The sequence below is a fragment of the Apium graveolens genome, chromosome 4 (assembly GCF_009905375.1).
Source record: "Apium graveolens cultivar Ventura chromosome 4, ASM990537v1, whole genome shotgun sequence".
NCBI classification, from domain to species: Eukaryota; Viridiplantae; Streptophyta; class Magnoliopsida; order Apiales; family Apiaceae; genus Apium; species Apium graveolens.
Window position 1 is genome coordinate 17,535,434 of NC_133650.1, and position 16,570 is coordinate 17,552,003.

General features: G+C 38.1%; 1 non-coding gene across 1 annotated transcript; it reads right to left on the bottom strand.

Moving 5' to 3' along the window:
- Positions 1-3,436: 3,436 nt before the first annotated feature.
- On the bottom strand, positions 3,437-3,543 carry LOC141722579 (small nucleolar RNA R71). Its single transcript, XR_012575591.1, has one exon. It is a non-coding gene; the product is annotated as a small nucleolar RNA R71 (small nucleolar RNA).
- Positions 3,544-16,570: the final 13,027 nt, after the last annotated feature.

Genomic DNA, 16,570 nt, shown 5'->3' on the forward strand with positions numbered 1-16,570 from the left:
GGCCTCTCGAATATAAAGGTAGGAATGGTCTTCGTAACGGTGACCGGAGGGCCATCACCGATCCTTATTCGCTTCTCACGGTGAGCCTCAACAGCAGAGCCACGGTTGGCACATGATTCTCTCATCTTAAAAATAATGTCCAAGGATGCTTAACTGCAATAATTCATAATATTAGTAAAGTAATAATGCATGGAAAATAAATAACAGAGTCAGAAGAGGAAAGAAATACCCTCGGGACCCAGGTCGCATAGACCTAAATTTTGCAAATTGCCCTCTGAAAGGATGAGAGCACAATGATGCAAGTTATCAGCTATTATGGCCTTGATGACCGCATCTTCATCTATCCCCAATTTTAAATCCCTCATAGAACCATCTACGCTTTTGGAAAAATTGGCCTGAAAAAATGGTCCCAACCCTCCTCGACATCTAAGTAAACATAAAACCACTCACTTTTCCAGTCAGGATAAGAGTCAGGGTTAGTACCAGAAACAAAACAAGAACGAGAAAAGGACCTATGTATAATCTTGAACCAACGTTGGTCATCAGGGGCATTTATAAACTTGAATAAATATCGAAAAACACAAACGTTGGGCTTGAAACCATGTTTGCGAGATTGGGCCCTGTAGCAGTGAATAAAACACCAAAAGTTGGGCATGAGTTGGGTTGGACAGACATGGGTTTCGGCCAAAATAAAAAAAATAAAAGGGTGCGGGGGAAGATGAATTCCTGCATAAAAAGTTTCCTTATAAATACGTATAGCCCCAGGTTTTGGGTAATAAGCCCTGTCATTTGGGCCAGAGGCCTCAACCCTGTAAGGGGCAGAAATCCTAAATAAATGAGCTATAATACCTACTTTATCAAAATTATACCTAGAAGGATAATTATATTCATATAAATGGGGCATGTTAGGGAAGGCTTGAACAAACTCAGTTAAAAGATCCCTAAGAGAAATTACAGAAGCATGGACGAGGGATTTTTTACCTCGGTTATGAAAAAGATGTGTGAAAATGCTTATATTTTCCAAATGAAAATGTTTACAACAAGATCTTGTATTTATAGGTACAACTGGGCTAATTAGAACCACAAATTAGCTAGCAGATCCCATTAAATCTTCCAGGAAATTAGCCTACAGAATCCCCTATTATCAACCTTTCATATCCCATAATATCAGCCTAAATCAAGCCTAATACAGCTGGTACAAGTCAGAGATTTACATCTAATAATTAACATCTATATACATACTAATCAGCTAGTAAATAACACTTATAATACATGAAAATAATGATTATATTGACACCTTCCCTCAAATTAATTTTGGTAAATCTGTTAAGTGGCATTTATGACACTTTATTATGCTCTAATAAGCTTTGGATTGATGCAATTGTACTCAAGTTTGTAAGTGTTTTAATGTGTTTTCTAGTGTTTTTGCAATTCAGGCATTAATCTGTGAATCAAGTGAATTAGCATTGTTTTGGTGCTAATATGGTGTATAGATGGTGTTGGAATAAAAGGTCATTGAAGCAGGCTCGAAGTTGCAAGATAAAGAAAAATAAAAGAAGTTATTTCTAGCAGAAACCCGGCGCGGCCGTGCTGAACAAGCGTGCGGCCGCGCCGAAGTACAGAAAGCCAGTGCCCGCGCTGATGAAGCGCACGGCCGCGGCGTATCCGGATAATAAAATCCTGATTCTATTAAAATTCTATTTTATGGACTCCTAGGTTGATTGGACTGCTATATATTGATAACTCAAGATCATTTTTTAATAAGGAGACTTACCAGAGCACAAGGAGAAGACGACAAGAGACCTATAGCACAATTCAACAAAGGCGAAGACGATCTAGTTTATTCTTGTGAAACTTTATTTTGAGTTGTAATCTTGGATGCTCGTTTCTTGTTTTGTTGAACCTATACTCTCGTTTGTACTTGGTTTTATTTATTCGTTATAAAGACTACATTTTATATACCATGCTTTTATTGGAACCCACGTTGATGATGAGTCTGATTATGGGTTAATTGTTATCGTGGGGTTCTAACGGATTTATTTATGGATTTATTTACTTAAATTGTTTGATGCCTTAGTATGTGGTGATTGTATGATATCCTAGTGTTGGTTGTGCGTATTCTCCTTATGAGCGTAGCAAACTTATAAGATAGTGTGTTAATTCTTAATGAAGCGAAAGTGAATTTAAGGATTTAAAACTTGCCATGCTAGCATAGGTTCATGTATTGTCATGCATGATTCGTAGGTAATTTTAACCATCTTATTTGCCCTGTGTAATCAAGATAGATAACTTGTGCTTAAACCGTTATGTTGTCAAATTCTATAAATATATAGGGTCTCAATATAATTGGTGTCTATTCAGCTTCTATCTCTTTTGTGGATGTCTGGTAGTATGGTACTCGTGCAATGAAAGTTGGCGTTTATCAGTTTCGTGTTATCTGATTAGTGTCATCACCATTGCATGCTAAGGTTAAGAACAATAAGGCTATTGAATGAAGTATTTAATGAAGTTAGAATCTCATGTTTATCATATATTAATTTAATCAATCTTATTCTCGTAGTTATAATTATTAGTTTAATTCTTAGTTATAAACAACCTCACTACGTTATCATCTTTGCATTGAATAATAACCATACATTGTTGCTTAAGTGCGTGAATTAATTAGTTAACCAATATAGTCTCTGTGGGAATAAACTAGAAAAAATTCTATACTACTTGCGAACTCGTATACTTGCGTGTATTATTAGCGCGTATTTAGCGACTAACAAGTTTTTGGCGCCGCTGCCGGGGACTGCAGTGTTAATTGATAGTTTATGTGCTTTCCATCAGTGGTCGTTAAAGTTCATTGACTAGGACATTGTTACTTATCTGTTTCCTTGTCTTATTTCAGGTACTCTAACGAGGGTGTATGCATACGCGTTCGCGTACTCGTAAGAGAACACTGGATAAAGTCGAGGAAGAAGTTGTGGTAGTTCGTAAGGAAGTTTTTGAGGAAGAAAAGAAGGTAGAAGAAGAAGAGAAAGTCGAAGAACCAGTTGTATTAGCGATGGGAGATCAAGCAGAAAATATGAAGGCTTTGATGGAATATTCTCAGCCTAAGATTAATGACATTCAGTTAAGCATCATCAGACCGGCCATCAGGGCTAACACTTTTGAGATCAAGTCAAGCATGATTCAGATGATACATAACTCAGTTCAGTTTGGGGGTTCTCCTACTGAAGACCCCAACATGCACATCAGGGATTTCATCGAGATCTGCGACACTTTCAAATTTAATGATGTGACTGAAGATGTTATCAAGCTACGCCTGTTCCCATTCTCTCTGAGGGACAAGGTTAAGTGTTGGTTACACTCTCTTCCAGCCGGATATATCACCACTTGGGAGGATCTTGCGTAAAAGTTTCTTACTAAATTCTTCCCCATGGCGAAGACTGCTGCAATCGGGAATGCTCTTACCCAGTTTGCTCAGCAAATAGGGGAATCTCTATGTAAAGCTTGGGATCGATATAAGGAGATGCTAAGGAAGTGCCCACAACATGGCATGCCCGATTGTATGATTATTAATTGCTTCTACAATGAATTGGGTGCTAATTCTAGACCCATGCTTGATGCAGTATCAAGATGAGCCTTGTGGGCTAAGAGCTACGATGAAGCTTATGAACTTATTAAACTGATGGCTGCTAATGAAAACCAGAATCTTTCCCAGAGACTGACTCAAGGGGAAATTTGCAGGAATTCTGGAGTTGGACGCAGCTACTGCTATCGCTGCCCAACTTAAGGCTTTGACGATGAAGATGGACACTTTGGCTTAATATGGAGTAAATCAAATCGCTAGTGTCTGTGAGCTTTAATGTGTTCAATGCTATGAAATTCCCAACTGATAATGAGGAGTGCTTAAAAGTGGAGTTGGTTTATTCGGTGGTCACCTCGGAACTTGATCAATTGCTAAGGTCTGATGCCTTTGAAAAAGCCTTATTGGGGAATTCAGATAGTGAAGATGACGAAGGGGAAGAACAATTGCAATATTTGAATGCTTCTCCCTGGAAAAAGAAAATTGATATGTCTTTTGAATCTCTTAGAATAGAGGAATTGAACAAAGCTTCTAAACGACTCAAGCCTTCTATTGAGGAAGCTTCCACTCTTGAACTTAAGCCTTTACCTGAATATTTGAGGTATGCATTTTTAGGTGATGCATCTACTCTGTCTGTTATTATTGCATCTGACCTTTCAGGTAGTGATGAGGAAAAGCTTTTGAGGATTCTGAGAGAGTTCAAATCAGAAATTGGATGGACTATAGCCGATATCAAGGGAATCAGTCCTTCTTATTGTATGCATAAAATTCTGCTAGAGGAAGGTAGCAAACCTACGGTCGAGCAGCAAAGAAGACTTAATCCTATCATGAAGGAAGTAGTGAAGAAAGAAATTCTTAAGTGGCTAGATGCAGGGATCATCTACCCTATCTCTGACAGTTCATGGGTAAGCCCGGTTCAATATGTGCCAAAGAAATGTGGAATTACTGTGGTAACAAATGAGAAGAATGAGCTTCTTCCTACAAGGATAGTCACGGGGTGGAGAGTTTGCATGGACTACAGGAAGCTAAACAAAGCCACTAGGAAGGACCACTTCCCCTTGCCCTTCATTGATCAGATGCTTGACAGGTTGGCCGGTCATGAGTACTATTGTCTTCTGGATGGATATTCGGGTTACAATCAAATTTGTATCGCTCCAAAAGATCAGGATAAAATTACCTTCACTTGTTCATTTGGTACTTTCGCTTTCAGATGAGTTTCTTTTGATCTGTATGGTGCGCCAGCCACATTTCAGAGATGTATGATGGCCATCTTTTCTAACATGATTGGCCAGAATGTGGAGGTGTTCATGGACGACTTTTCAGTCTTTGGCGATTCTTTTGATGAATACTTGCAAAATATTGGACATATTCTCAAGAGGTGTGTTGAGACCAATCTGGTTCTCAATTGGGAAAAATGTCACTTTATGGTGCGTCAGGGCATCATTCTCGGGCACAAAGTTTCTAGTAAGGGTCTTGAGGTGGATAAGGCCAAGGTGGGAGTCATTGAGAATCTTCCTCCACCCATTTTTGTTAAGGGAATTCACAGTTTTCTTGGTCATGCGGGTTTCTGCAGGCGTTTCATCAAAGATTTCGAAGCCATTGTGCAGTCTGTTAGAGAAAGATATTCCTTTCAAGTTTGATAACGAGTGCCTTGCAGCTTTTGAAAGAAGTGTCTAATCACGGCACCGGTCATAACTGCACCTGATTGGAAAGAGCCTTTTGAGATGATGTGCGATGCAAGGGACTATGCAGTTGGAGCAGTTCTTGGGCTAAGGAAGAAAAACATAGTTCATATGGTCTACTATGCTAGTAAGACCCTAAATGGTGCCCAACTGAATTATACTACTACGGAGAAAGAGCTTTTGGCTATTGTCTATGGTTTTGAGAAATTTTGATCTTATCTACTTGGGACTAAGGTGACAGTTTTCACTGATCACACCGTAATCCGATATCTCGTCTCAAAAAAGGACTCGAAGCCTAGATTGATTAGATGGGTTCTTTTGCTCCAAGAATTTGAACTAGAGATCAAGGACAGAAAGGGAACTAAAAATCAAGTCGCTGATCATCCCTCGCGTTTAAAAATCCTAATGCTACTTCATTGGATAAGACATTGATAAATGAGTCTTTTCCCGACGAGTAACTATTTGGAGTGCAAGAAGAAGAACCGTGATTTGCAGACATTGTGAACTACCTTGTGAGTAATATCATGCCTCCCGACTTATCTTGTGCTCAAAGGAAGAAGTTTCCACATGAGGTGAAGTGGTACATGTGGGATGAGCCATTTCTTTTTTGCCAAGGAACTGACTAAATCATTAGGAGATGTATTCCTTACAGCGAAACGGGGGGGATCTTGCGAGATTGCCACTCAACGGCTTATGGAGGACATTATGGTGGAGAAAAGACAGCAGCTCGTGTTCTTCAAGCAGGTTTTTTTTGGCCAATGTTGTTTAAAGATGCTCATCAGTTCATTTTGAAATATGATCGATGTCAACGTGTGGGTAATATATCTAAGAGGGATGAGATGCATCTTAATGTGTTTCTCGAGGTTGAGGTCTTTGATGTTTGGGGAATTGATTCATGGGGCCATTTGTCTCATCTTGTAACAATCAGTATATCTTGTTGGCGGTTGATTACGTATCGAAATGGGTTGAAGTTAAGGCGTTGCCAACGAACGATGCGAAAGTGGTGCTTAATTTTCTTCACAAGCAAATATTCACAAGGTTTGGAACTCCAAGAGTCATAATCAGTGATGAGGGGTCGCATTTTTGCAATCGCAAGTTCACTGCTATGATGAAAAGGTATAATTCGAATCATCGCATTGCTACGACTTATCATCCTCAGACAAATGGTCAAGCTGAGGTATCTAACAGAGAGATCAAGCGCATTTTGGAGAAAGTGGTGTGTCCATCAAGGAAGGATTGGTCTTTGAAGCTTGATGAAGCTGTTTGGGCGTATATAACAGCATATAAGACTCCATTGGGAATGTCACCGTTTCATTTGGTTTATGGTAAGGGGTGTCATTTGCCTTTGGAGCTCGAGCATAAGGCATATTGGGCTTTGAAGAAGTTGAATCTGGACTTGGATGCGGCTGGAAAAAAGAGGATGTTTCAATTGAATGAACTTGACGAGTTTCGACTTCAAGCTTATGAGAACAACAAAATGTATAGGGAGAAAGTCAAGAGGTGGCACGATAGGGGTCTAGTGCTCAAGTCATTTATGTCGGGGCAACAAGTTCTTTTATTCAACTCTCATCTCCATCTTTTTCCTGGAAAGTTGAAGTCAAGATGGTTAGGGCCGTTTATTGTCAAAACTGTGTTTCCACATGGAGCGGTGGAAATTTATGAGAATGATCCGGGCCAAGCATTCAAGGTAAATGGTCAAAGGTTGAAGCATTATTATGGTGACACAGCAAACCGTGAGGTGGTTAATGTCGTTTTATTGTCCATTTGATCATAAGATTCTACGTCGAGCTAGCGACGTAAAAGAAGCGCTTCTTGGGAGGCAACCCAAGTATGTGTACATTAGTAGGTAGAATAAGCAAGAAGAAAAGAGAAAAACATAAAAAACCATAAAAAGGAAAAAATTCAGGGCCAACTACAGAAGCTGGGCGTGCCCGCGCTGAACAAGCGTGCGGCCGCGCCATATTTCCAGTAGCCAAGCGCGCCCGTGTTGTTCTAGCGCGCGGCCGCGCCGGTTTTCCAGAAAGTGAGCGTGCTCACGCTGTCCTAGCGTGCGGCCGCGCCGGGTCCATGTTCGAAAAAAAAAAATACCGCAATTTTAAGATAAAATCGGGATTTTTAACCAAAAATCAATTCCAACCCGATTTTTACTCTACCACATCCCATAATTCCCTCTCCTAATCAATTCCCTTATTCCCACGATCTCCATAATCAATTCCCACTTCTTTTCCTTATAGTATTCATACCTCTCCACCTATAAATACATACACTTACACACAACTTCTCCACCAATTCATAACCTCTCTAACACAAATTCTCTCTAAACACTTAAGCTTTTATTCTTTCTTCTTCAATTCCGATGGAACCCAAGAGACAAAGAACACAAGTTGGAAGCAGCAGCACCGAATCTTCATCTGTGGGTGGTGTGAGCCCAGGTTTTCTACTCCTGAGGCAAAGGAGGAGTACACGAGGCTTATCTCGAAGACTATTACTAAGGAGCGAGGTTTTTTGCCATCAGGGAAGGATGGTAAGTTGTTAGAGATGATTCTCGAGATGGGTTGGGTTTCTTTTTGTGAGGCACCCGTTGTTGTGCCCATGAGTATTGTGCGGGAGTTCTATGCGAACGCCAAGGCGAAGAAGAATGGGTTCACGATGGTGAGGGGGAGGACTGTAGAGTACAGTGCTGATGCTATCAGGGCAGTCATTGAGCAGCCCGCAAGGAAGGTGGGTCAGGATACTTGGAACGATAAGACTCATGAGGACTTTAATTTGGATCTCATTGTTGCTACTCTCTGTGTGCCTGAGACTCATTGAAAGTTCAAGAGGGGCACTACTGATTACTCCACGTTCTCGGCGTCGTGCATGAACAGGTTTGTACGGGCTTGGAACTCGTTTATTTGTGCTAACATCATGCCATCTTCGCATGTGCATGAGATTACTGTGGAGCGTGCTCGTTTGCAATGGGGTATTCTGCAGGGTGATTATATTGACTTGGTTATTCATATGATCATTTTCCAGGTGGTGTGCCTATGGAAGCAGCTACAGCAGGAGGTTCTCAGCATGCCCGTAGAGCAGCTTGGAGAGCTCAATATGGAGAGGAGGCTAGTTCGTCGCAACAGCAGCAGGAGCAGAGATGGGAGCTGGTTTGAGTTCGACGCATTATAGGCATCTCGCGAGGAGGATAGATGCGATGCACGACATCCATAGTCGGTTTGCACACGATCTCACCCAGGCACTTAGGACAGCTTTTAGAGCCACCGGTGTTGACATCCAGTGGCCAGTTTTTGGTGAGGATTCAGTGTATCCGCCTCCAGACACGCCTGACACTCCACCCGTTTAGGGTGAGGATTCCGATTCACAGTAGGTATGCCTGATTCCTTTCTATTACCTTCACTGAGGACAATGAATATTTTAAGTTTGGGGGTAGTAGTTGAAGGAATGTAGTTTGTGTGAGTCTCATATAATTTGCATGTTCATGATAGTTTTATTTCATATAGTTGTATATTTTATCATGTAGTTTTTTTTTGGTAGTTTTATGATATTTTGTTCATGTAGTTTCATACATTTGCATTATAACATGATCCCTTAGATAATTTTCTGATTAACTTGTGATATTGATGTTAGTGTAGTGATGTCATATTTGGTGATGTTGAGTCTTATTGGATTGATTTGCATGCTAGAGACACTTGTATTTCACCAAGTCTTATAGGTTGCTAGAGTGTTAGATCATAGTCATGATTTGTTTGATTGTCGAGGTTTAATCGCTTGTTTATATTTGGAATTTAGGGTATTCTCTTAATAATAAAAGATATGGATATTTAAAAATTGGAGAAATTGGATTCCATTGCTAGTTATGTGGCTATGTGTCAATTGGCTAGTAGTCGGCTCATATTTATATGAGTAGTCTAGGGTTGAACGAGATGGAGCGAAACGCACTCGTTCAGAAATTTGTGAAAGAAAAAAAAAGAGAGAGAATAAGTGATGTATAATTGATCACGAGTGGGCTCTTCAGTACTCGAGTTATTATGTTCTCTGGGGACTTTGTGCCTAGTGACCTAAGGCTTTTATAGTATGGGATTTGCTAACCTAACGCTCACTACATGGGTACTATTGTATAAGTCTTTTGTGGACCTCACTCATTGCACGATCAAATAAGCATACTTGTGTTGTGTTATTGTAAATAAAAGCATGAATCCATAAAAACTCTGATATAAGAATTGAAGTGTTATAAGTGATTTTGATTCTAGCTTTTATTCTATTTATAAACTTGCGATTGTTTTAATAAGTAGTGAGTCATGATTGTCGATCTAGTAGCAATAGTATATCTGTAAGCATTTGCACACATGCACGTCTCTGGTTTGTAGGTTGATTTGAGAGATTTGATTGATCTTTATGTGAATAATTGCATTTGCTGAGGTGTTGCTTATTGGTTGGTTTAGTTACTCTATGGGGATCATTGCATTCATATTAGTTGCATTCATGCATTTTTATTTCTTGTTCTTTGAGTCTGTTTATGCTTAAGGACAAGCATCGATTCAAGTTCAGGGGTATGTTGAGTGGCATTTATGACACTTTATTATGCTCTAATAAGCTTTGGATTGATGCATTTGTACTCAAGTTTGTAAGTGTTTTAACGTGTTTTCTAGTATTTTTGCATTTCAGGCATTAATCTGTGAATCAGGTGAATTAGCATTGTTTGGTGCTAATATGGTGTCTAGGTGGTGTTGGAATAAAAGCTCATTGAAGCCGGCTCGAACCTGCAAGATAAATAAAAAGAAAAGAAGTTATTTCTGGCAGAAGCCCAGCGCGCCCGTGCTGAACAAGCGCGCGGCCGCGCCGAAGTACAGAAAGCCAGTGCGCCCGCGCTGATGAAGCGTGCGGCCGCCTCGTATCGGAATAATAAAATCCTGATTCTATTACAATTCTATTTTCTGGACTCCTGGGTTGATTGGACTGCTGTATATTGATAACTCAATATCATTTTTTAATAAGGATACTTACCAGAGCACAAGGAGAAGACGACAAGAGACCTATAGCACAATTCAACAAAGGCGAAGACGATCTAGTTTATTCTTGTGAATCTTTATTTTGAGTTGTAATCTTGGATGCTCGTTTCTTGTTTTGTTGAACCTATACTCTCGTTTGTACTTGGTTTTATTTATTCGTTATAAAGACTAAGTTTTATATACCATGCTTTCATTGGAACCCACGTTGATGATGAGTACGATTATGGGCTAATTGTTATTGTGGGGTTCTAACAGATTTATTTATGGATTTCTTTAGTTAAATTGTTTGATGCCTTATATATGGTAATTGTATGATATCCTAGTATTGGTTGTGCGTATTTGTCTTATGAGCGTCACGAACTTATAAGATAGTGTGTTAATTCTTAATGAAGCGAAAGTGAATTTAAGGATTTAGAACTTGCCATGCTAGCATAGGTTCATGTATTGTCATGCATGATTCGTAGGTAATTTTAACCATCTTACTTGTCCTGTGTAATCAAGATATATAACTTGTGCTTAAACCATTATGTTGTCAAATTATATAGACATTAAGGGTCTCAATATAATTGGTTTCTATTCAGCTTCTATCTCTTTTGTGGATGTCTGGTAGTATGGTACTCGTGCAACGAAAGTTGGCATTTATCAGTTTCGTGTTATCTGATTAGTGTCATCACTATTGCATGTTAAGGTTAAGAACAATAAGGCTATTGAATGAAGTATTTAATGAAATTAGAATCCTATGTTTGTCATATATATTAATTTAATCAATCTTATTCTCGTAGTTATAATTATTAGTTTAATTCTTAGTTATAAACAACCTCATTGTGTTATCGTCTTAGCATTGAATAATAACCATACATTGTTGCTTAAGTGCGTGAATTAATTAGTTATCCAATAAAGTCTCTGTGGGAACGAACTAGAAAAGATTCTATACTACTTGCGAACTCGTATACTTGCGTGTATAATTAGCGAGTGTTTAGCGACTAACAAAATCTAGCAGTATCAATTTGCCACTAAGAAACTTGTGCCGTTGACGCGTCAAAACTTCTGTGAATACATCAGCTGTTTGAAGATTAGTACCAACATGAGGAAGTTCAATAACACCACGAGTAAATACATCCCTAATATAATGACAATCAACTTTGATGTGTTTTGTTCGTTCATGATATACTGGATTGGAAGCAATCTGAATGACACTTTTATTATCAGCATAAGGTGGAGCACGATTAATTTGAGAAGCTCCAAGCTTGGAAAGAAGCCCACGTAACCATATAATTTCTAAACAAGTCACATACATGGTTCCATATTCATTCTTGGTGGAAGATTTGGAGACCTGATCATGCTTTTTACACTTCCAAGAGATCAAGGCATCTCCGAGAAAAATACACCATCAGGTTGTAGATCTTCTAGTATCCAAACATCCAGCCCAGTCAGCATCACTATATGCTTGCAAATTAAGATTAGAACTTTTTTGGAAAAAATAGACCACGTGTAGGTGACCCAATTAAATCGCGAATGATACGCTTCACTGCAACAAGATGAAGATGTCGAGGTGATTGCATAAATCTGCTAACTATATGGACATCATATGAGATATCAGGCCTGGAAATAGTTAGATAGATAAGGCTACCAACCAATTGTCTATATAAATAAGGATTAGACAAAAGCTCTCCTTCATCTTTTCAATATTTAACATTCACTCCCATTGGTGTATCAACAGCGGTAGCCTTCTCTAAATCAGCCAACTCAATAAGATCTTTGACATATTTATGTTGATTTAAGAATATGCCTCGATCTTGAGAATGAAATTCTAAATCCAAAAGATATTTAAGATCCCCAAGATCCTTCATTTGAAATGTACGATGCAACATATTTTTAAGTTTTGATATGAGCACAGTGTCACTACCTGTGATGATTATATCATCTACATAGACTAGAAGAAAGACCATGCCTGCTGATGTCTTATGAAAGAAGAGAGATGAATCATATTGGCTTTGTGTAAAAGAGAAGTTGACGAGAGTACTGCAAAACTTCTCAAACCATTCTCGAGGAGACTGTCTTAACCCATACAAAGTGCGCCTTAACCTGCAAACTTTATTTGGAGCTATCCATGACATACCATATGGAATTTTCATGTAAATTTTCTCTTTAAGATCCCTATTTAAGAAAACATTTTTGACATCCATCTGATGTAAAGGCCAAGATTTTGAGGAAGCAACAACAAGAATGGTTCTTAAGGTGGTCATTTTAGCCACTGATGCAAATGTCTCTTCATAGTTAATACCATATTCTTGTTTATTTGCAACTGCAACCAATCGAGCTTTGTATTGACTACCAATTGGCTTCACATTTGGAGGTAAGGAAACAATGTCCCAAGTATGATTTTCTGCAAGAGCTTGAAGTTTTATCTTTATTGCTTGTTGCCAACACTCATGTTCCATTGCCTGTTTATAACAAGTGGAAATAGAGATGGGAGATAAAGTACTCGACATGGCTACTCAATTTGTAAAACCATACCTGTCGGGAGCTTTTGAATTTCTAGAGCTTCTCTGAACAGGGGGTGGATCATTGGAAGTAACAGGATCAGGCGCATGTGAAAGAGTTATAGGAACCATAATGGGAGACGTGCATCTATTATAAACATGAACTGGTTTAAATATATGTGTTGGGGTTGTTGACTCGGGAAAATGAGGAAATATAGCTATTTATGGGAGTTGAGAAGTCATTTGTGTGCTAAAAAATGGCCGATTTTCAACATTTTTAGACACACGAATTCGATGGGTATTAGGATCATAGCAAAGAAAACCTTTTTGGGTGCCACCGTATCCTAAGAAAGCACACTTGACAGATTGTGCAGTAAATTTATTCCTTTCATGTGGTTGAAGATGAACAAAACAAACACATTCGAATATATAAAGTAGGGGTGAGCAAACAAAAACCGAAAAATCGAAACCGGACCGAAAAACCGCACCGAAAAAACCGAAACCGATAAAAACCGAAAAAAACCGTAACCGAACCGAACCGACGGAACGGTTTGGTAACAGTTACGGTTTTATCCTTAAAACCGAACCGAGAAACTGAACCGTCCATATAATATTATTTATTTATATATATAATTATAATAATATATTTAATTATCTATCAAATTATTTAATATACAGAAGCTAGTGCATTTTCATTATAAGAAGAGTTCGTGTAGTTTAGTTGCAACAAGTATTACTAAACAGAAGATGTGGCAAAGTCCTCTCAGAATTGATACAGGCTCCCATTCATGCTCTCTAACACAATAATTGCTAGTAACAGCAGTAGTATTGTAGTAATCTTTAATTTTAAATTTATAATAGTAAAATCCGTGTTGTTGTAAATTCTAAAAAAAAAATTATATTTTAATATTTCTAAACTTATTATATTAAATTTGTGCAATACTTTTAATTAGGTAAAAAAACCGAAAAAACCGAAACCGAGTAACGGTTAACCGAACCGAAAAAAACCGTTCTACACGGTTCGGTTACGGTTAATAGGTAAAAACTGGTAACGGTTTTCGCTAAAAACCGAGCCGAACCGAACCGTGCACACCCCTAATATAAAGATTATAATAATCTGGTTCATCTTTATATAAACGAAGGTAGGGAGATTTATTCTTTAAGGTGAGATACAGTAATCTATTTATTAAATAAACAGCAGTATACAGGGCTTCACACCAAAATTGAGATGGAACATAAGACTCAATGAGGAGAGTTCAAACAACATCAAGAAGATGACGATTCTTTCTCTCAACCACGCCATTTTTTTGTGGAGTTAATGGACAAGATCGTTGTGATGTGATTCCATGATTTTAAAGGAATGATTGAAATTTGTTTGATGTATATTCACCATTCGAATCAGATTGTAAAATTCTAATTTTTGCAGAAAATTGTGTTTCGATTAAAGCATGAAAACTTTTAAATGCATTAAAGACCTCGCTTTTATATCAAGAAAAATATACCCAAATATAACGAGAGAAATTGTAATGAAAGTTACAAAATACTTGTAATATTCATGAGATATTACTGGTGAAATATCCCATACATCAGTATGCACAAGTTCGAAAGCTTTGGCGGTGTGAGATTTATGTAATGGAAAGGGAAGTGTTTTGCTTTTACCAAGTTTGCAAGATGCACAATGAATATTGTCTTTATTCGAAAGCTCTATTTCCAAGCAAACCAGATTTAAGTAAGATACTAAGAACATGAGAATTTGGATGTCCTAACCGTTTATGCCACACTTGATTATTACAATCAGCGGCATTACAAGAAATATATTTTGACACTAAAGAAGATGATGGGAGTAAAGGAAAGAGACGTCCCACTTTAGGCCCCTTCATGATCATCTTCCCCGACACTTGATCCTGCATAAAATAACTAGAATTTGAAAATTGAACCGCATAATTGTTATCAAGTAACTGGCCAACAGATATAAGATTAATAGACAACTTTGGGGACAAAAAAACTGTATTCAGAGAGGATGAAATATTACCAACAGCAGTTACAGGTAAAGAGTTACCATCAGCGGTTTGAATATGAAGATCCCTTTAATAATTTTGAACATTATTTAGGGGTACCGTTGTGCTAGTCATGTGATTTGAAGCAACGGAATCAAAATACCAAGGCTTATGAGCAGAGTTTTAGTTACCTGGAATTCCTAAAGTTAAAATGCATTAACTATCATCTATTGGATCATTTCAGGAGTACAGATGACTGACCAAAGTTAGAAGCATTTGAGGGTCCAACAGAGACATTATAGGCAGTTTCAGACTTTCTTGGTGGCCGGATTGGACAATCTTAATGATGTGCCCTGCTTTTTTTGTAATAATTGCATAACTTTTTAGTGCAATTAGTAGCAACATGTCCAAATCTTTTGCAACTGTAGCATTGGACATTACTCATATCTTTTCCACCTCTATGATTTCCTCGGGCAACATATGCAACATGAAGTACTTTCTAATCGACGAAATTTTGTGTCACGAGCCGATGTTCTTCCTCAAAAAGCTCACCTATGTAAGTATCAATTGAAGGAACTTAAATCCTATTAATTAGGTTGGACCTCACCGGTTCAAAATCTCCCCGTTGTTTCATTAAATATTGATCACGTTGCTCGTCTCATGTACACTTTGGACATCAGCCAGTCCATCAGCAGTAACACTCTCATACACAATATCAGTGTATTCATTCCATAAATTCTTAAAGAAGAATAAAACTCTTAAATCCTCAAGCTTCGTTGACTGAGTTGTCCCAACTCAAGCTCTAGTGAAAATTTCGGACAGCGTTGCTTTGGTCGTAAACTTTCTTCAAGTAACCTCACATATCTTTAGAAGTCTTATACCTGAGATTGAGAATCATGGAGGGTTCCATACTCCCAAGAATCCAAGATATAATATAAGCATCATTCGCCTTCCACTTCGCAAGTTCCTCCTATTCTTTGGTGTTAGGTGTAGAAATCGTTCCATCAACGTAGCCCCATAATTCTTTTCCCTTGAGAAGAATTTCAAATTGGAAAGACCAAGAAGAGTAGTTCTTCCCATTAAAACGAATAAGAAAGGTGTTAAACTGCTCCAATGACATGGTTCGAGAAGAAATAAGAACCAAGAGATGAATTCCAAGAAGGTCAGACTAAAACAAAAACACTGATTATGAAGCAGAACAAGAAGTTCATAAGCAGATTTTAAATAATCAGCTCTGATATCATGACAAAGATGTGTAGAAATGCTTATATTTTCTAAATAAAAATGTTTACAACAAGCTCTTGTAATTATAGGTACAACTGAGTTAATTAGAGCCATAAATCAGCTAGCAGATCCCACTAAATATGTCTGGAAATCAGCCTACAGAATCCCCTATTATCATCCTATCATATCCCATGATATCATCCTAAATCAAGCCTAATACAGCTGGTAAAAGTCAGAGATTTACAGCTAATAATTAACAGCTATATACATACTAATCAACTAATAAATAACACCTATAATACACGAGAATGATGATTATATTGACAGGTTGGCCCTAGAAGGACGAGAAGCGGCTTGAGAAGATTGAGAAAGGGAAGAGTCAGAATTTGCCATTGATATTCTTGCGAATAACGCTTGAAACCCAGAAAACTTTGAAGAGTGGTGGAAGAAGAAGATAATTCAAATGGAATCTTCAAATAAAGCTAGAAAATAGTGAGGATTACGGTGGTGCGGTGTGCCAAAAATTACCTTATGGTGGAAAAGAGTTGAGAGAGAAATTTTTGTGGAGTAAGTTTATTTGAATTGAAGTGTGAGAAATGAACTCACACTC